Source organism: Dendropsophus ebraccatus, chromosome 2 (genome assembly GCF_027789765.1).
Source record: "Dendropsophus ebraccatus isolate aDenEbr1 chromosome 2, aDenEbr1.pat, whole genome shotgun sequence".
Taxonomy (NCBI): domain Eukaryota; kingdom Metazoa; phylum Chordata; class Amphibia; order Anura; family Hylidae; genus Dendropsophus; species Dendropsophus ebraccatus.
Window position 1 is genome coordinate 211425059 of NC_091455.1, and position 22336 is coordinate 211447394.

General features: G+C 45.2%; 1 protein-coding gene and 1 pseudogene across 2 annotated transcripts in view; one reads left to right on the top strand and one right to left on the bottom strand.

The window, feature by feature from the left end:
- Positions 1–22336, bottom strand: part of ASNS (asparagine synthetase (glutamine-hydrolyzing)) — a 108696-nt gene that overhangs the window by 74853 nt on the left and 11507 nt on the right. The window lies entirely within an intron of this gene.
- On the top strand, positions 1599–1768 carry LOC138784981 (U2 spliceosomal RNA; annotated as a pseudogene).

Here is a 22336-nt window from a genome sequence, read left to right on the forward strand (position 1 = left end):
ATGGAAGGGAGGGGGTCCAACAATGATTTCAAGGATTTATTATCATAGTCAGGTACAGAACATGCAATGTTTAGACCCCATGTCGATCTTTGTCAAGCAAGAGATGAGGGAACCTGGAGCATGCTGGAGTCCATCCGAACCCGAACTTTCGGCATTTGATTAGCGGGGGCTGCTGAAGTTGGATAAAGCCCTAAGGCTATCTGGAAATCATGGATATAGTCATTGGCTGTATCCATGTTTTCCAGACAACCTTAGAGCTTTATCCAAGTTCAGCAGCCCCAGCTAATCAAATGCCGAACGTTTGGGTTCGGATAGACTTGAACCCGAACCCGGTTCGCTCATCTCTAGTTGCAAGTTTTGTACCTGACTATGCTAATAAAGCCTTGAAATTATTCTTCGGATTCTGCTGGAACTCCTTCCTTCCACGTCTCTCTGACAAGTCAAAAGTTTTTTATAAGGACAGTGACACTTTAGGGAATGTGCCCTTCAGTGCTTGTAAGGCCATTAAAACCATGTAGAAGACCTCCATCAGGACAATAAAACTTTCACACTCCTTATCTACGTTCGGCACCAACGATTTACGGCCCCACCGGCTAATCTTCCCCCAACATACTGATGTTTCTGCTTTCTATCACTTCTTTTTATTACCTCTCTATTGCTGTGTCCTTTTATGTATAACTATGTGATCTGTTTCTTTTTTCACTTCTATCCACTGGATAACACGTAACACAATAGCTTTCTCTTTTAAAGCTCCTATTACACAGAACGATTATCGTTTAAAAATTCGCTAAGACGATCGAAATGAGCAATTATCTGTCTGTGTGTAATAACACCGAACGATGAAACGACGAATGAAAAATTGTTCATTTTTGTCTTTCAACATACTGAAAAATGATATCTGGTAGTTGGCCAATCATTTGCATATTGGTTCGTGTGGTAAGTCGTTCGCCGCTAAAACATGTTGTGTGGGTCGTCCTGAGGAACGATTAGTGACCATATAACGACATAAAAACAATTGTTCATAACAGTAATCAGTGAATGTAATAACCTCAGAATTATTCACTAAAAAATCGCTAGTTATCGCTAGCGAACAATCGTTATAGCGAATCTTTCAACGATAATCGATATGTGTAATATGGCCTTAAGTCTCCATACGCCTTTATGAAAACCTCTCCTTAATGAGAGTCACTACCCCTTTGACCTACTTCGATAAGACCTCTCACTACTCAGCCAACACCCTGCTCTTTACTGAAGAGGGGCAACAACCCCAAAACAGCTGTCTGCAGATGGGAAATCTTTCCTTTTGGAGAGATTGTTTGGTTTGGCATAAAATCCCCAGTCAATGTTCTAAGACTCCTAGATTGAGTGAGACTTGACGGGACATCTCTTTGCTCAAGAGAATTGAGAGCTATTTTGCATATCCTTTCTTCCCAGAATTCTCAATGGAGCAGCAATGGTCTGTAAGTCTCCATATGTCTTTATGACAAACTCTCCTTAATGAGTTAATACCCCTTTGACCCAAGTAAATACAGAAACCCAAAAGGATCCCCCCTCCCCCCCGATCAGATCCCAGACCAGATGTTCAGATACTCACCTCTATCACTTCTCGGCCTCTTGGCTAAGATCAAGTCTAGTATCTGTTCTTATGAGTTTAATATCTGATATGACCCCTTTCTGGATTTTTCGAACAGGGAGATGGAAAAGAAGTTTGCTCTGTCCTCTCCAGGTATTGACCTGGTACTGCAGAGCTTTGTGCAGTACACACAAAAAAATAGATACTCACCTCTGTCTACTCTAAGTTTTGAATAGATTCCACATTAAAGAACTGATGTTACAAGTAATTTCTGCAATACAGATATTAAATCCATGGTATAAAAACAGCGCCTTATTTCAATATGAACTGTGGGTTTTCATGCAAAAAAAAAAACTCTTTTATGTTAACAAATCCTTATTATTTTCTGGACTCTCTGCTGCCAATGGTTCAGACTTTTTTCCTGTTTGACCAGAGGACTTGTTTCTGCTCGTCCTCACTAGTCAGCCATACAAAGTAAAAGGACACATCAGCGATAAGTGATAGAGAATATCGGCATGATACAAATAACTGTGGTGTATGATAATCCCCATTGAGAGATAAATGATAACTGAATTAGTTAAAAGGCTCAGATAACCAGCGACAATGGAAAATGACTGCAGTCCATGGGTAATAAAAAAAAACTGTTCTCTGTATGGTCACCAGATGGCGCTCAAAGCTATAAAATCCCTTTGCTATCTTTTTTTTTTTTTACTCGTTTTATTAGGATAAATAGCAAGGTACAATACATCAGAAAGGGATATCTCTGAACAATGCAGAGTCCAAAACAACAGCAGTCAAACAGATGACTAACAAACAGCAGTAGACAAAGTACCATGGAACTTTATAAACATACAGTATGCAGTACTATTAGTCACTAAAACAATTGCAGTAGTTGAAAACAACGCACATCATAATCATTCAACAGGAACCTCATGTGCAGGAGTAGCTGTAAGAGGTGAGGAACACCATATACCCCACACCTTGTCAAACTTCTTAGGACACATTTGGGGCACTCTGGGTCGGGATCCTACCCATTCTACATAAACGCACAGGCGTCAGATAGCACTTTGTATGATATATAATTGCGTCAACTTGTCGGCCGCTGGGGAGACATGTAGATGAGATTCTAAAATTCCTTCTACATCCTAATCAGTAAGGGAGGAGATATGTGCACGCCAGGAGGCAATGGCAGGTAGAGGCATATTTAGCGACTTGGTGCATACAAGGTGGGCATATATGGAAGAAATCAGACCTCCCGGGCCTTGCAATCTTACAATACTAATAAGAGGGTATTCAGAAATGCAAACTGAGTGTTTAGGTCCTGCCGCCGTAACTGCAAGAATTTATAAAAGTTGGAGTGAGCTGTCTGATATTTGTCACATAGCCGTTCAAAGGAAACCACAGCATCATCTTTAAATACATCAGCAAGGGTAAGAATAGTCAAATGTATCCTGAAAGGTGAGCATATGTGGGAAAGAGATATTATTCCACTACGGGGACTCAGCTGGTATATCCAAATATTGGAGAATGCCCTTAGCATCAGCCCAACACTTCCTAATCACTCAGGAGGTATAAGATCCTAGGCAGGACATCAGCCGTGGGAGAGACCATAAGGAGGGGGGAGGGAAAAGAGGGCCTATAAGGAGTGACTCTGGAGAGCGGGGAGGCCTACCATAAATCCAATCAGCCAGATACTTGAGCTGACCGGCTAAGTAATATATACACAGTAGTACCTTGGTCTTGGTTTAAGAGTAACTTGGATTGAGAGCTTTTTGCAAGAAGAGCTCACAGCTTTTCAAAATTGTAACTTGGTGTAAGAGCTCCCTGTACTGGGTGGGGGAGGGGAATGGTCTGCATAGTGGGGTCTACAGCACTGTACTCTGACCCAGGAAGTCTCCTTCACCTTCCAAATCATAGCAGATCCACTTCAGGCTGGGGCTTACATCAGGGGACAGGACTGGGGTAATCTCTCCATAGCTGTAACCCCTTTCTCCCCGGACAGAGAGTGCTGCATGTATGTGCCCACATCTGCCCTGCTGATTCCTTTATACTCCCTGCAGTCTCTGTCAGCCCTTGTGTTTCCCATCCTCTCCATTACTGTACAGTAACTTATAATATCACAGATTCTGCTGTTTCTGAATGTTTCATCTGTTTTACATGTTATTCAGAATAATAAATCATTATATTTGGGGTGTGGTTTGTCTGCATTTCTATGATTTCTTATGGGAAAATTTGCTTTGGTTTAAGAGTGGATTTAGATTACAAGCGCCGTCCCGGAACGGATTATGCTCGCAATCCAAGGCACCACTGTACTCTGACCAGGGCCGCTTTAACCAGAGGGCACATGGTGCACGTGCACCGGGCCCACTGGTTAAAGGGGCCCACCCCTGCGCAGGGCCGGCCTTTGCTCTGTGCGACCATTGCGGTCGCACAGGGCTCCGGCCACCAGACTGCCAGGGGGGCGCCATCGGGATGGGTAAGTTACCCATCCATGGCGCCCCCTGCAGGGCCCCCTGCCTGCGCTCTGCACTGTAGGCAAAGCACTGCCTGCGGCCACAAGGATAAAGTGATGGGAAGAGGAACGCTCGGACCCAGGTGAGTATAAAGTGTTTTTTATTTTTATTTGCTATATGGGAGGGGGGAGCACAAAGGGGGGCCATATAACGGGGGGGGGGGGGGGCAGCACACAGCGGGGGTCTATACTACTAGGGGTGCCACAGGGGGGGGATAGGGCGCATATATAACTGGGGAGGGGGGACACAGGGGGTATATATAACAGGGGTAGCGCACAGGGGGGTATATATCACTCGGGGAGGGCACAGGGGGGCTATATACTACTGGGGGTGCACAGGGGGTATATATAACTTGGGGAGTGCACAGGGGGGCTATATACTACTGGGGGGTGTACAGTGGGGTATATATAACTGGGGGAGTGCACAGGGGGTATATATATAACTGGGGGAGTGCACAGGGGGTATATATATAACTGGGGGAGCGCACAGGGGGTATATATATAACTGGGGGAGCGCACTGGGGTATATATAACTGGGGGAGTGCACAGAGGGGTATATATAACGGGGAGCACAGAGGGGGCTATATACTACTGGGGGGTGCACAGGGGGGTATATATAACTGGGGGGGCGCACAGGGGTGTATATATATAACTGGGGGAGTGCAGAGGGGGGCTATACACTACTGGGGCGCACAGGGGATATATATACAACTGGGAGGCGCACGGGGGGTATATATAACTGGTGGGCGCACGGGGGGTATATATAACTGGTGGGCGCACGGGGGGTATATATAACTGGGGGCGCACAGGGGGTATATATAACTGGTATATATAACAGGGAGCGCACATGGGGGCTATATACTACTCGGGGGCGCACAGGGGATATATATATAACTGGGGGATGCACAGGGTATATATATATATATATATAAATGGGGGGTGCACAGGGGTTATATATAACTGGGAAAGCGTACTGGGGGGAGCACAGGGGATATATATACTACTGGAGGGTGCACAGGGGGGTATACATACTACTGTGGGTGCACAGGGGGAGTATATACTACTGGGGGAGCACAGGGGATATATATACTACTGGAGGCTGCACGGGGGGTATATATACTACTGGGGGATGCACGGTGGGTATATATAACTGGGGGAGCACAGAGGGGGCTGTATACTACTGGGGGCAGCACCTAGTGGTCTATAGTACTGGGGCACACAAGGGGTCTATATACTAATGGGGGCAGCACAATAGGGTCTATATACTGCTGGGGGGTGCACAGGGGGTATATATACTACTGGGAGCAGCACCTAGTAGTCTACAGTACTGGGGGCAGCACACAGGTGTCTATATACTACTGGGGGCAGCACACAGCTGTCTTTACTACTGGGGGCAGCACACAGCTGTGGGGAAGCACAGAGGGGTGTAACTACTATATAGGGGGAAAGAGGGGGGGGGGAACTACTATATAGGGGTACATAGGGGGGTAACTACTGTATAGGGGTACAAGGGACCTTAGTACTGTATGTGTTGGAGCCTAAAATGTTTCTCTGGCAGATTCTGGAGAGAAGATTCACAGCTGGGGAAGACTTCAAGGTGGCCCACGCTGGATGGAGTGAAAGAAAAGGTGAAAGACTCTGATGAGAGAAGACGCCCCCTGTGAGTAAATGGATGTAACTGTTATAGGGCTGTAGTGATAGTGGTCATGGTGTGGCGGTATTAAATAATGGTATCATTGGTGATATAATGGTATCATTGGTGATGGGTTGGGGGGGGCACTCTTGAGGCCTGTGCACTGGGCCCACCAATGTATTAAAACGGCCCTGACTCTTACCCAGGAAGTCTCCCTCACCTTCCAAATCATAGCAGATCCACTTCAGGCTGGGGCTTACATCAGGGGACAGGACTGTGGAGGTAATCTCTCCATAGCTGTAACCCCTCTCTCCCCAGAAAGGGAGTGCTGCTATACTGTGCCCACATCTGCCCTGCTCATTCGTTCATGTTCCCTGCAGTCTCTGTCAGTCCTGATTGGTCCATGCTGAACACACACCCCTCCCCCCATGGCTGTCATGTGACCACACAGACCTCTGACAGCAGCCCTGCTTCTCTATTCTAGCCTGTTGTACTACACTACTGCATTATGGGGATCTGCAGCTCCATCCTGTATCTATAAACTGCTGCAGTGTTATCAGGGTTATACAGTTACTATACATTATATACCACATGCTGATTGCTATACTGTACAGTAACTTATATATCACATATCCAGCTGCTGTGTTATCAGGGTTATACAGTTACTATACATTATATACCACATGCTGATTGCTATACTGTACAGTAACTTATATATCACATATCCAGCTGCTGTGTTATCAGGGTTATATAGTTACTATACATTATACACCACATGCTGCTATACTGTACAGTAACTTAGATATCACATATCCAGCTGCTGTGTTATCAGGGTTATACAGTTACTATACATTATATACCACACGCTGATTGCTATACTGTACAGTAACATATATATCACATATCCAGCTGCTGTGTTATCAGGGTTATGCAGTTACTATACATTATATACCACATGCTGCTATACTGTACAGTAACTTATATATCACATATCCAGCTGCTGTGTTATCAGGGTTATACAGTTACTATACATTATATACCACATGCTGATTGCTATACTGTACAGTAACTTATATATCACATATCCAGCTGCTGTGTTATCAGGGTTATATAGTTACTATACATTATATACCACATGCTGCTATACTGTACAGTAACATATATATCACATATCCAGCTGCTGTGTTATCAGGGTTATGCAGTTACTATACATTATATACCACATGCTGCTATACTGTACAGTAACTTATATATCACATATCCAGCTGCTGTGTTATCAGGGTTATACAGTTACTATACATTATATACCACATGCTGATTGCTATACTGTACAGTAACTTATATATCACATATCCAGCTGCTGTGTTATCAGGGTTATATAGTTACTATACATTATACACCACATGCTGCTATACTGTACAGTAACTTATATATCACATATCCAGCTGCTGTGTTATCAGGGTTATACAGTTACTATACATTATATACCACATGCTGATTGCTATACTGTACAGTAACATATATATCACATATCCAGCTGCTGTGTTATCAGGGTTATGCAGTTACTATACATTATATACCACATGCTGCTATACTGTACAGTAACTTATATATCACATATCCAGCTGCTGTGTTATCAGGGTTATACAGTTACTATACATTATATACCACATGCTGATTGCTATACTGTACAGTAACTTATATATCACATATCCAGCTGCTGTGTTATCAGGGTTATGCAGTTACTATATATTATATACCACATGCTGCTATACTGTACAGTAACTTATATATAACATATCCAGCTGCTGTGTTATCAGGGTTATACAGTTACTATACATTATACACCACATGCTGATTGCTATACTGTACAGTAACTTATATATCACATATCCAGCTGCTGTGTTATCAGGGTTATACAGTTACTATACATTATACACCACATGCTGGTTGCTATACTGTACAGTAACTTATATATCACATATCCAGCTGCTGTGTTATCAGGGTTATACAGTTACTATACATTATACACCACATGCTGATTGCTATACTGTACAGTAACTTATATATCACATATCCAGCTGCTGTGTTATCAGGGTTATACAGTTACTATACATTATACACCACATGCTGATTGCTATACTGTACAGTAACTTATATATCACATATCCAGCTGCTGTGTTATCAGGGTTATACAGTTACTATACATTATACACCACATGCTGGTTGCTATACTGTACAGTAACTTATATATCACATATCCAGCTGCTGTGTTATCAGGGTTATACAGTTACTATACATTATACACCACATGCTGATTGCTATACTGTACAGTAACTTATATATCACATATCCAGCTGCTGTGTTATCAGGGTTATACAGTTACTATACATTATATACCACATGCTGCTATACTGTACAGTAACTTATATATCACATATCCAGCTGTTTCTGAAAATTTGCTTTGGTTTAACAGTGGATTTGGATTACACACACGGTTCCAGAACAAATTATGCTCCTAATCCAAGACACCTGTATATGTTTGGTATTGCAAGACCCACCAAGTCATTAGGCCTCTGCAACTTTGATAATTGTAGTTAAGAGCGAGACGCTTCACAAATAAAAGAAATAATCCCAGAGTCCAGAAGAACAGTTTGTACTGAAACACATACAGGCACTGAGGCAAAACTAGCATTTTTACTAGGTGTACACTACCTGCCACTAAGGGGAGAAGTGACCCCAAGTCTTTGAATTTATTACAAAAATTACCTATTTAAAGCGATCAACCACCTCCAAACCCTCCACTGCTGTATAGAGAAGGTGTGCCCGAGAGGGACTGAAATACATGAGGGCAGACTTGGTCCAATTAATAGTGAGACCTGAGTAGCGGCCAAAGGAATCAATCAAATGGATAGTCCTTGGAAGAGAGACATCAGGGTTAGAAAGGGGCAGAAGAAGGTCACCAGCCTAGAGATTGACGTGTTCCTCGCCCTCTGAAGATGGTATGAAGAGCGGACAGCCCCAGAGAGGGCGGCTAGAGGCTCTATAGATAAGATAAAAAGTAAGGGGGATAGTGGGCAGTACTGGCATGTGCCACGATCTAGGTGGAAGAAGGGGGAGAGTAAACCATTTAAGGCTATAGAGGTTTTGGGTGACGATATAGCAAGGCCATCCAAGCTATGAATTGGGGGCCGAAAACAAAATTACGCAGGACTGCTAACAAGAACGGCCACTTAACCGAGACAAAGGCCTTGGGTGTGTCCAGCAAGGCCAAGGCCCAATGCTCACGGCCAAGTATCCCCAACTCGGTTATAATTTGGGTTCTTGTCAGATGTGCTCCTACCGGGGACAAGCCCGGAATGATCTGACTGTATAAGGACTGGGCCAATCTTTTAGTGAGGAGTTTATAGTCAGAATTGAGTAAGGAAATAGGTCTAGAGGATTTTTATCTGGTTTTAAAATAAGCGATATCGTAGCTCTCTAAGTGAAGTATTACGGACTTTCAGCAGGGAGGACAGGAGATGGTTGGCATGCTGGGCATACACCTCAGCAGGAAGGGCGCAGTACCTTACCCCAGTCAGTTCCTCGGGGTGATAGGAGCATCCAGCTGTCCTCTCGCCTCTTCAGTCAGGAATGGCAATCAGATGTCAGACAGAAAAGCGGGAAATGTCATCTACTGAAGGAACAAGTTGCATTATATACACATGTGAGTAAGAGGCAGCAAACCTGTCAGCAATAACAGAGCTGGTACACAGTATATCCCCAATCTCAGATGAACCGCAGGCGAAGCAGTGTTTCTATGTATGAGCGGACCCAACAAACTGCTGGATTGATTCCCCACCTCAAAATATTTTTGGGAGGTGAAAAACATCCTGCTTATTTTTCTCCTGTAAACACATTAGGTAGTCCCGACCTGCCTGCAGCCATCTAACCCTATTGTCATCAGTCGGTTGAGCCAGATCATCCTCCGTCTAATTGGACGCACCTTTAATCCAGATAGTATCTTTAAGTGGCCGCTGTCATTAAGAAAAACTTTTCACATGTCCCAGGGACGTGTTAAAAGTTTTGATCATGGGGTCTTATGCTGAGACCCCCAGCGATCAGAAGAATGACTAAAGCCTTGCGGCAATCTCTGCAAAGACTGCTCCATTATAGGTCTACAAAGTCACTGGATAGAGATGATTGACAGCGGGGAAGTAAAGGGTTTTTAGGCTGTAGCCCCCAGTAGGAGTAGTTCATTGCATCTATATAACTAGTAAAACACTGTAGGCCCCATCACCCAGCCCAGGGGCCCCTGCAGCCTTATGTCCTGCTCTATGATAGGTAAACTATGGATCCTATGACGTCTTTAACAAAAAGGTCTCTATGTGACTCGGGGACCGATCGACTTGTTCTCCACTGTGCTCTGTGACGGTGTTGTTGCTCCCTGACTCTTGTCATCCTCTTCTTGTACATTTTGTTCTTTCACATCTTACCCCTTTACATCCTATTGGGTGTCATCCAGTTTTCTTGTTTGTTCTTGAAGTGATGTCATTAAAGGGGTACTCCAGCAAAAAAAAAGAATAAATAAATCTTTCAAATCAACTGGTGTCACAAAGTGCCAGAGATTTGTAATTTACTATTTAAAAATCTTGTCTTTCAGTACTTATCAGCTGCTGTATGTTCTGCTGGAAGTGGTGTATTCTCTCCAGTCTGACACAGTGCTCTCTGCTGCCACCTCTGTCCATGTCAGGAATTGTCCAGAGCAGCAGCAAATCCCCATAGAAAACCTCTCCTGCTCTCCAAACTGGAAATAATACACTACTTCCTACAGGACATACAGCAGCTAATAAGTACTAAAAGACAGAAGATTTTTAAACAGAAGTCAATTATAAATCTCTGACACTTTCTGGCAGCAGTTGGAGTACCCCTTTTGCTTATAGGCATATAGGTGACATTTTATATGCTGTCTTAAAGGGGTTATCCTAAGATTAAAAGTTATCCACAGGATAAGGGATAACTGGCTGCTCGATGGGGGTCCGACTGCTGACACCCCCCCTTTATCTGTGTGTTCACAAGAATCAGCTGGTTATCCCCTATCCTGCCGCTTCTGATGTTCCCCATAGTACACAGCATTGCTGCATCATGTAACATGAAACACTAAATACACATACACATGTATATAAGTGATGATTCACAGAGCCATCATACTAGGAAAGCTGCTTAAAGGGTCATGTAATGGCGGCACATGCAGCAACACGTGGGTGTGGTTTAAATGATGTGGGCGTGACTTATATCTTCCGATATATTATAACGCAGCTCAAATAAGTCTGACATACACAGGCCTAATGGCTGTGCCCTGCAATACTACTCTATTCTGTACAACAAGGTATAATGGCACCTATACTAGACTGCTATAGTTACATGGCCGTGCACTGCGGGGTCACTTGCATAAGAGATCCTATTGTTCAGTCAGTGGCTGTGTATTTTGACTGGACTTAATGGCCCCAAACAAGCTCAGCATTGTATATAGGACTGGGCACCCCAAAGCCTGGTCAAAGGCAAAAGAGACTGAAAAACTGCAAACTGAGACTGAAACAAACAAGGGGGAGGGGGGTCATTTAACGCTTGCACACCACAATGTATGATGCCGGCTGCCTCATATATCATTCTCTTACAGGTCAGCATGGTGGCCAGAGTAACCATAAATAGATTTGCTTTTTAATCCCAAATAAGCAGAAGCAACAATTTGAAAGTGAAATGAATTTGCACTTGAATTTGATTTCTCAATATCGCCAGCAGGTGGCTCCACTGAGTATCTCCTGATCTATTTATACTGACACACTCAGCCTCACGACCTCTCACCTACTTAGCTTTGCTAGCCACCAACCCCGGCTGAACCGCAGAATCATCTGTGTGAGCCAGAACTTCCTTCTGATGGTGCCGTCATTCTGCAACCGCTGCAGTAACAAGAAGGGCTCTATTTACAGCAGGGTCTGTCTGTAGCACATTGTACGTGGGAATCGGGAGGATCAGTAACAGATCAGCAAAGTGTGGTAGAAACATCTGGCTGCAGATCACACGTCATGCGCTCAGTATTACTAATATGACATCATTTGCAGCTTTAGTCGGCCATAGAGGAATCATAGGTTGCAACCAGAGCCGGGCCCCTGAACCCTGGGTCCATAACCCACCGTGAAACATAATAGAGCAAATAAGAAGGCTGTGCATTAAAGGGTCTATCCAGACTTAGAAAAACATGTCCGCTTTCTTCCAGAGACAGCACCACTATTGGCAGGGGCGTAGCTAATGACTCCTGGGCCCTGGTGCGAAAGGTCAACTTGGGCCCCCCCCCTTCCTCGACCAAGTGATGCTATTGGTGTATATATATATATATATATATATATATATACACCGAGACAGATATTACCAATAACACCAGCATATAAGGAAGATAGGAAGATAAATATTATCACCATACATATTACCGTCATATTGTTACTGACCAAATCCTGTATACTAAGACCAATAAAACACAGTACCAGATAACAAGTAACAAATAATTCCACCACATACAGACTAACACCACCGCTGCTACTGACTAACACCGCCACATACTGACTAACACCAACGCTGCTACTAACACCACCACATACTGACTAACACCACCTCTGCTACTGACTATTACCACCACCTACTAACACCACCGCTGCTACTGAATAACATCCACTGTACACTTATCACCGCATCCAGTCATATAGAGGTGGACGCAGCTCCACACAGGCTCTATACACCATATACATTACAGTGCAGTTATATCCGGTGACTTACAGGGGACGTCTTCTCTGATCGGAGTTCTTCCCTTTTCATCTTCTTCTCCATCCGTCCTGGGCCATCATGAACTTCTCCGAGCCACGAATCCACAGAATCTGCCAGACAGACATATTAGGCTCCTCACACTGACACCATCCTCATCTCTCTACAAACTGCACATTTTTATTGGCCCCTTTATGCCCTCATTTAGTGGTTAGGCTGACTCTATGTGACCCCCTTATAGTTTATGCCCTATATGTAGCCTCCTTATAAATGGTCCTCCTCTGTGTATCCCCCTTTATAGTATATGCCTCCTACTATGTAGCCTCCTTATAAATGCCCCCTCTGTGTATACCCCCTTATAGATGGCCCCCTCTCCCCCTATGTTGCCCCCCTTATAGATTGCCCCCTCTCCCCCTTATAGATGCCCCCCTTATAGATGGCCCCTTCCCCCCCTTATATATGCCTCCCTTATAGATGGCCCCTTCCCCCCTTATATATATTGCCCCCCTATAGATAGCCCCCTCTGCTATAGATGGCCCTTCCCCCCTTATAGATGGCCCCCTCTCGCCCCTCCTTATAGATGGTCCCCTTCTTCCCCCCTTATAGATGGTCCCCCTCTCCCCCCCTTATAGATGATCCCCCTCTTCCCCCCCTTATAGATGGTCCGCTCTCCCCCCCCCCCCCTTATAGATGGTCCCCTCCCCCCTTTAGATGGCCCCCTCCCCCCCCCTTATAGATGGTCCCCTCTCTTGCCCCCCTTTATAGATGGCCACCTCCCCCCCCCCCTTTATAAATGTCCCCCTCTCCCCCTCCCTCCTATAGATAGCCCCCTATTTCCTTTATGAAAACAAATAAAAAAAACACACACAACTCACCTAACAACGCGCTCCCCCGGCGATCTTCTTCTTCAGCCTCTGTCTGCCCCGGATCATGCGCTGCTGCCGGGGGTGTCGCGTCCTATCCCCGGCAGCGTGCGCATCATAGAGTTCCCTGTGCTGAGACCTCCAGCACAGGGAGCGTCTCTAATGTGCGCTCCCTGTGCCGGAGGTAACAGGCACACAGGGAACTCTATGATGCACACGCTGCCGGGGATAGGACGCGACACCCCCGGCAGCAGCGCATGATCCGGGGCAGACGGAGGCGGCCTCTTGTGACCGCAAGGTCACAAGAGGGATTGATGAGGGGGGGCCTCAGGGGCCCTGCGGGCCCCGCGGGCCCCCCCTTGTGGCGGGCCGGGTCGCAGCGGCGACCGCTGCGACCCTGGTAGTTACGCCACTGACTATTGGATGTGATTATGCAGCTGTGGTGGTTGGGCAGGTGTTGTTTGCCTGTTATCTCAGCCAAAGATGTTAGCGTTGTGACGCCGGTGCTTGTCCAGCTCACATATGTGATGTTGATGGTCAGTGATCTGCCGGGCTGTGATGGGTCCCTTGGGCTCTTGTCACGGTAGTCCTGAGTGACAACTGACCCACCCGGACTGTCGGTACAATCACCCACAGAAAGGGGGAAAATAACAAAGGTGTGCAGCTAGTGTGTATGGCTGCTGGTGTGTACAGAATATGACCAGCCTAGCGATGAGTCCTAACATTGTAAAAATAGAACAGCTTTACTGTCAGGTTCTTCAATATAACAATACACTTTTGCAGAATAGATAAATCTTCACATAGACTTTAGTGCTTGACCTTGTTGTGCTTAAGGAGGTGCTTGAAGAGTATAGGAGAGGAGAGGTAGTTGTGGCGGTGCTTGGAGAGAAAAGGAGTTTGCCAGAGGAGCCCCAACCCAATGTAGCTGTGTACTCTGCCGGAACCTGAAGAGATACTTTATAGTGAGAAGTTTACTTGTAGTTGTGTTTAGATTTTGGTCTGACCACCTTTTGCCCTACAGTGTCAAGCTACCCGTCCTGTCAGGGTACTACAAGCCCCAGCCGTGGTTACCTGGGTGTAGCTAAGTGTCTGGGGGTGTCCCAGTTACCTGCACTGCGCAATAGGATATGTAGATCTTCCTTACGGTAACTTTGTCCTTTCGAGGCTAGTTCAGGATACTGCCCTGCTCCTTTTAGACTGATTCATGGCGTGGGTTAGGGTGTTTCTTGATGACCTCTCCCTTTAAAGTTCTTAGCACTGCATAGTAGATATAGTAGGAAAGGATAAAGAACTATTGGTCTCTAGCTGCATTTGTACACTTGTGTGACTAGACTAGACTCAACTGACTTCCTCCCACAGGGAGCTAACAAACTCCTCCTACAGGGAGGGGAGAGAGCAGGCATAGGCAGAAAGAGAGAGATAGCACCTCCTTTTGGTCAGCACAAAACACATTGTACTACAAAAACATTAACCCAATACTGACTTCAGCTGTGCAACACATACAAATATAAAACACTGACACCTAGTGGTGAAACTGTTGAATACCTCATCACCACTTTTAACCTGGAGTGAGAACTTTGCAACAGGTGCACAATGCACTCAATAGTGGCACACCACACAGCTAAGTTTCACTGAAGTGAATGGAGCTGAATTGTAACAACAAAACCTGGGGGCAGGGGTGGTGCTGTTGTTGCAAGAAAGTAGCTGTGTTTTTTCTACTTTAAAGTGAATGTACCATCAGGCCTGGGCTGAAGCACTGGAGGCGGGCCGACCGACCCCCAGTGGGAAGAAACCCCCACCCCTCTATGCTACGATTCCATTGATTCTAATGGAGCACCGTCATAGAGGGGCAGGGGTTTCCTCCCACTGGGGTGGGTCGGCCCGCCTCCAGTACTTCAGCCCAAGCCTGATGGTACATTCACTTTAACTAAATGCACACAATAGGGACCATGTGATGATGTAGGACATGCAAGGGCATACCTGCCAACCGGCTACATGGGGCCCCTAGAGAACGGGGCTAGGCCTTGGTTGCTATTAAATACAGAAGCCTGTTTCCGACTTTGCTATTGTTAGAAAACAAGAAGATTAGGAACTGGCCCAAGGGTCATAGAATAGGTGCGGAAGGGGAAACCAACACCAGGCCTAGGCTGGTCCTTGCTATGCGGCCTCCTCTCAGGTATTCTCAAAGACTGTGATGTTCCCATAGGTTTCCATGGTGAAAACACCTGCCAGATGAGAGTCTCCTCTTTCACATACTTGTGTCTGGATGGTGTTATTCTGAAGGTGCTGAATAGTGTATGTGGGACCTACGTCTGCATGGTATTCTAAGGGGGGGTCCAGTGCTGGGCACCATCATTGTGTGTGTGTGATGTCTATTCTTGGCTTTCTAAAGTTTAAGAAGGATCTACTCCCTAAGTTTGGGCAACACATAGTTACCCCCACTTTATGACTGATCTATAGGCTATACAAGTGGTGCACAACCTTTGGCCCTCAAGCTGTTTTAAAACTACAATTCCCATCATGCCTGGATAGCCTTTGGCCAAAAGTTCCCTATGCCTGCCTGTTTAGCCTTTGGCTCTCCAGGCATGATGGGAGATGTAGTTTTGCAAATTTATGAAACAAAAGCTGGAGTACTCCTTCAAGTCACTATAAGGTAATGCAATCCTCCAGCAGTAAATCTATGTAGAGCCTTGAGTCTGTAATCGTTGGTTCCTCTTGATCTTGGCGTTCACAGTCCAGGGCTCTCGAATGACATTCCAAAGTGCAGAAAACACATTACCTCCCCAGACATGAATAGTGACTCTGTGAGTAAACAGCCTCTACCCATAAGTCACCTATCACCTTTCACGATAAACAGGACCAGGCAATTTTTCGTTTTTGTCAATTAACGATAAACAATCACAAACGAGTGTTTTTGGGAACACTGAAATAGAACGATAGTTGTTGGTTACAATTATTACTAAGATCGTTTACTTGATCTGATCCCGGCAAATAAAGGAAGGATATGTACATACACAGATTAGCAAAAATCGAGCGAACATTTAGGGAATGACTTATGATGATTTTATGGTCAGCTTAGGGCCCAATTACACGGAGAGATAAACAGCCAAATCAGGCAATTCAGCCGATTACCGCTCTGTGTAATAGACACAATGATCATGGGCTGATCGTGTCTTTTGGTCTCACTGGCTGCCGACCGTGCATAGCTACATGTAATAGCGACCAACAGCTGATGACAGAATCTAGGGCAGCAGGTGTGTGCTTATGTAGTTGCCATTTATAATATATATGATCGTTTCCTTGGAGGTATTTAACATCTCATCCTTTTGGTATCACATGACTTGATCATCGGCTGATCGTGTGTTTTGGTCCTGACCTAAAAAGTTCGGAAACACTGGTTTAGGAGAACTATTGAGTGGATCTGTCAAAAATGTCGGGTTCTGCAACGCTATCCAAACCCAAACATTCAGCGTTTCATTCCCTGCGGCTGCAGATGTTGGCATCCTTTGAGCACCTGTAGCAATGTTTTCCTGGCAGCCCTAGGATGGCATCCATCTTCTGCGGCTGCGGGGAATCAAACGCCAAGCATTCAGCGTTGGCTAACGTTTCCAAGCAAGAATATTTTGACAGATCCAATTAACACTATTGAGGAGACCTTTCATTTTTGAGAGTATCCTTTTTCTTTCAAATCAACTGGTTTCAGAAAGTTATACAGATTTGTAATTTGCTTCTATTTAAAAATCTTTAGTCTTCCAGGACTTATCAGCTGCTGTATGTCCTGCAGGAAGTGGCGTATTCTCTCCAGTCTGACACAGTGCTCTCTGCTGCCACCTCTGTCCATGTCAGGAACTGTCCACAGCAGCAGCAAATCCCTACAGAAAACTTCTTCTGCTCTGGACAGTTACTGACATGGACAGAGGTGGCAGCAGAGAGAGTACCCCTTTAAAGCAGAAGTCTGGTGAAAATTTTTAAACTATTGTATTGCCCCCCAAAAGTTATACAAATCACCAATATACACTTATTATGGGAAATGCTTATAAAGTGTTTTTTTTCCCCCGCACTTACTACTGCATCAAGGCTTCACTTCCTGGATAACATGGTGATGTCACTTCCTGGATAACATGGTGATGACACTTCCTGGATAACATGGTGATGTCACTTCCTGGATAACATGGTGATGTCACTTCCTGGATAAAATGGTGATGTCACGATCCGACCCCCAGAGCTGTGCGGGCTGTGGCTGCTGGAGAGGATGATGGCAGAGGGATGCTCAGTGTTCCTCCAGTGCCCTGTGTCCCTCAGTGTCCTCCTGCCATCATCCTCTCCAGCAGTCACAACCTGCACAGCTCCGGGGGTCGGATCGTGACATCACCATGTTATCCAGGAAGTGACATCACCATGTTATCCAGGAAGTGACATCACCATGTTATCCAGGAAGTGACATCACCATGTTATCCAGGAAGTGAGATCACCATGTTATCCAGGAAGTGACATCCCCATGTTATCCAGGAAGTGACATCACCATTTTATCCAGGAAATGAAGCCTTGATGCAGTAGTAAGTGCAGGGAAAAAAGCTCTTTTTGTGCATTTCCCGTAATAAGTGTATATTGGTGATTTGTATAACTTTTGGGGGGCAATACAATACTTTAATAAAAATTTTAATTCAGCTTCTCCTTTAACATTGCAGCATATTAGGGTGGATCCTGCATCTTGTGCTTTCTGTTAGGTTGGTGTCACATGGATGTATTACATGCACAATTGTGCGTAAATAATACAGATGCAACTCCCAAAATGACCGCTGGCCAAAGCTTGCATCCATATTGCGCATGTAATACAACTCTGATAAACCCGCCGTATGGAAATGTCTCATCACGGTTTTTCAGCAGATGCTACATGGATGGTTACAAAATCAGTTCACCTTCCCCCCCCAAAATAAGTATAAGGTGTCTATGGACGTTGTTGGTGTACAGGAACCTGAGAGCTACAGGCAGGGGATTATCTTTTTGTTCTGCATTGACAATGAACTTGCTGGCAGCCTCCCAGTAATGACATGGTAATGAGTATGAGCCCTGACTGCCGACGTGACTCGCTGAAAATATTTCAAAAAGAAAACAACAGCTGACACTGTGTGTGCCCCAACCTGCTAGAGCCCGTCAGCTGCCTCCCCTGCTTCTAGGTAAACACTCATCTTCTTCACAACAAGGTCGAGTCCATAAGAACCTGTAATGGATGATTATCAACTGGTGATACTAGTGTTCAGGTGAATAAATATGGATATATGGAGGTGTTTATTGTCTGTATCACAGTATATATGTGTTGCAGTGAAATGATAGAATCAGGAATTTGATAAAATCCCGGGAAATGCCGAAATGAACAAGCCGTTCCATTATTTCCCCAGGGATTTGATCAAATCACTGACCCCTTTCAGGGAAATGATGGAATGAACGATCGAGGAGGATGGGGGAGCAGAGCGGCACACCTCCCGGCAGGCATATGGCGGTGGAGGAAGACGGGAACTCCTGGCAGGCATTTGGCTGCAGGGCAGACGGGGGAGCAGAGTGGCAGGCATACGGCGGCGGGGAGGCAGATGGGGAGCAGGGGAGCGGCACACCAGAGGTGGACGGGGAGCAGAGCGGCACACCTCCCGGCAGGCATACGGCATTGGGGCGGACAGGGAGCGGGGCGGACAGGGAGCGGGGCGGACAGGGTGGGGGAGCAGAAGGCATGTCGCAGGGCTGAGCGGATGGGACCGGAGGCGGACGGGGAGCAGAGCGGCACACCTCCCGGCAGGCATATGGTGGCAGGGGCTGGGGTGGACAGGCGGCATGTAGCAGGGGAAATGAGCGCAACAGGGAGCAGAGAGGCGGCGGAGGCGGACAGGGAGCAGAGAAGCGGCGGAGGCAGAGTAGAGCGGACAGGCTGGGGGGAGCAGAGAGGCGGTAAGCAAATTCTATTTCGCAGGGGGAAATGATAGGGTTCATTCCATCATTTCCCTGAAAAGGGTCAGGAATTATTTCCCGGGATTTAATCCAATCCTTGATTCTATCATTTCACTGCAATATATTATTGTGTGTTATGGTGCGTTTACACAGACAGATTTATCTGACAGATTTTTAAAGCCAAAGCCAGAATTGGATTTGAAAGGAGGAGAAATCTCAGTCTTTCCTTTATAACCTGTTCTCTGTGTAAAGTCTGTTCCTGGCTTTGGCTTCAAAAATCTTTCACATAAATCTGTCTGTGTAAACGCACCATTAGGGTACAAACCCACTTGACGTATTTGCTGCGTGAATCAGTCTTAAAAATAAGCAGGCAAAACGCAGGTTGGCTTTATACGATTGTTCTGCGTTAAAATACGCAATTGCGTATTTTTGAAGTGTGAAGCTACATGCGTTTTTCGCACAGGTTGTTAACAACTGATGCTTTGCTAACAACAAGCTTCACGCTTCAAAAATACGCAATTGCGTATTTTAACGCAGAACAATCGTATAAAGCCAACCTGCGTTTTGCCTGCTTATTTTTAAGACTGATTCACGCAGCAAATACGTCAAGTGGGTTTGTACCCTTAGGGTACAAACACACACGGCTTATACGCTGCGTATTTACTGCTGCGATACGCAGCAGATTAGATCTAAATAACTGAACACAGCATCAAATCTGCTGCGTATCTGCTGTGTGTGTTTGTACCCAGGTAGTCCCTGCCCAGGTGATCAGCTGGATGATTGGGATCTGGTGATGAGCATTGCACAGAAAGTTGCAGCAGCCACCACTAGGGAATGATAGTATTGCCAGGAGTCACAGTATATTACACCTTGATGGTGCGTTCACACCTACAGGATCTGCAGCTGATTTTCTGCAGCAGATTTCATTTAAATAACTGAACACAGCATCAAATCTGCTGCAGATCTGCTGCAGATCCTGTAGGTGTGAACGCACCCTGAGGAATATTTACCAATACAATGTCTCCACTTATCTACGTTGATAAGAATTTCTTGGAAAGAGTCAGATATTGAGTTGTGGCTTGTAAGTTGCTGGTTGTACTACATGTCCACTACAGTAGTGGATTATAATAGGTCAGTTTCGGGCGGTAGCCCGGGGCCCTGAGCTCCTGGGGGGCCCATGACTACCGAAAAAGACTTATACTTTCAGTGGTGTACTGTCTCCTGGCTACACTTCCGCCATGACTTGCAAAAAAATCACTGTTTTTTTATGGCAATTTTGCACAAATCAGGACATCATGACATTATCTATCCTGTACTATGAACGCCAGGCTAGTGCTGCCATAGTTACAGTGGGGTGGGGGGGCCCAGGCTTGGTGAACAGCCCGGGGCCTATGGTAAAGTTAATCCGCCCCTGGTCCACTATACTGTATCTGTAAATCCCTCCTGTAAATGTGCTACTGAACTAAATTCAGACTTCCCAGCATCATAATGACTGATGATGCCAGGAGTTTAGTTCTGTACTTACGGACTGTGCACAGACCGTGTAAATGCCCCCTTAAAGTGATACTGTCTCACTTAAAGGGGTAGTTCACCCAAAGAAAAATTCAAGAAAATTGGTACCAGAAAGTGCCTGAGATTTCTAATTAACTTCTATTAAAAAATCTCAAGTCTTCCAGTACTTATCAGCTGCTGTATGTCCTGCAGGAAGTGGTGTATTCTTTCTAGTCTGACATTGCTCTCTGCTGCCACCTCTTTCCATGTCAGGAGCTGTCCAGAGCAAAAGCAAATTGTGAACTACCCCTTTAAATTTCTCTTGTCAAGGATATAGGCTGGGGTGTCTGGTAGCTGGTGTTTCTCATCTTCCTATTTAGTATACATGCATTGGGCGAGCTAAGCATGTACTTTATGGGGGATTGAGAGAGATAGCTGCGGGTGAACAAACACTTAGATGACAGCTGTCTAAGAATAGGTTCACATCTTGATTTTCTGCTATATATCGAAAGTTGTCAAAATGGAATGTTGACACATAAGCTGGGCCTATTGACTTGAATGAACTTAACATAGTCATATTGTCCCAAACGTATATTTTTTTGACCCTGGGAAACAGAACATAGTCACAATATGACTAGGTTCTGCCCCATTCAAGTCAATGGACTTGTCTGCTACACATCCACATCCCTTCGAGCCCATAATGTATGTCCGGCTTTACACTTGTTTGTGAATCAGATGCGCCAATGTTGTTTGTGCGTCCGCCTGTGATGTCACTTTTTCCCCTACTCTGGCTATGCCTGTTTATTAAATGGCACTTGTTATGGAGATGGTCCCTATCATAATGGAAAGTTCTGCTGTAAACACTTCAGTGGCATCAGGAACATCTCTTACGTCTGCTCTGGCGCTGAGTTTAGAAGATGCTTCTGGAATCCGCTCCTGACTGGTAGAGATTATTATAACCATGCTCGCTGTATTCCTCATTGTGTCTCTTCATAAACAGCTCGCTGTAACCTTTCCCCTACTTGGCTGTGGGGCCTAACGCTGTGAGATGTTCTGGGCGTGCGCAGCTCCTTGTAAGAACAACTAAGGAAGGAGGCTGCAGCCACCACAACGTTTAGGCTGGATTCACATACATCTTTTTGCAGTACTTTTTTTTAAATCAATCAAATTTTTATTTTATTTTTAACATTGCAACATATGAGCTGTAGTTTGCATGCCATAAAGCAAGCCCGGAAACCTTCAATGGCTGTGATGCAGGCAGTGCAACAATCAGGGTCTTTGCTTTGTGATAAGTGTCACAACCATAAGTTACAAACATATTGTGTCTCACCTAATGGGTGACTGCGGGATTGTGCATCTTCTTAGGCCTTGTTCCCGTGTGGTTTTAAATTTACTATGCAGCTAAATCCTCAGCAAAAAATGCAAACAATGCACATCTGTAGTTTACATAGTTCTGCTGTGAACTGTGTCTATAAAGGGATCTCAAAATACTTAGGAAAGCCAGAACATGAATTTAATGCATGTAGAAC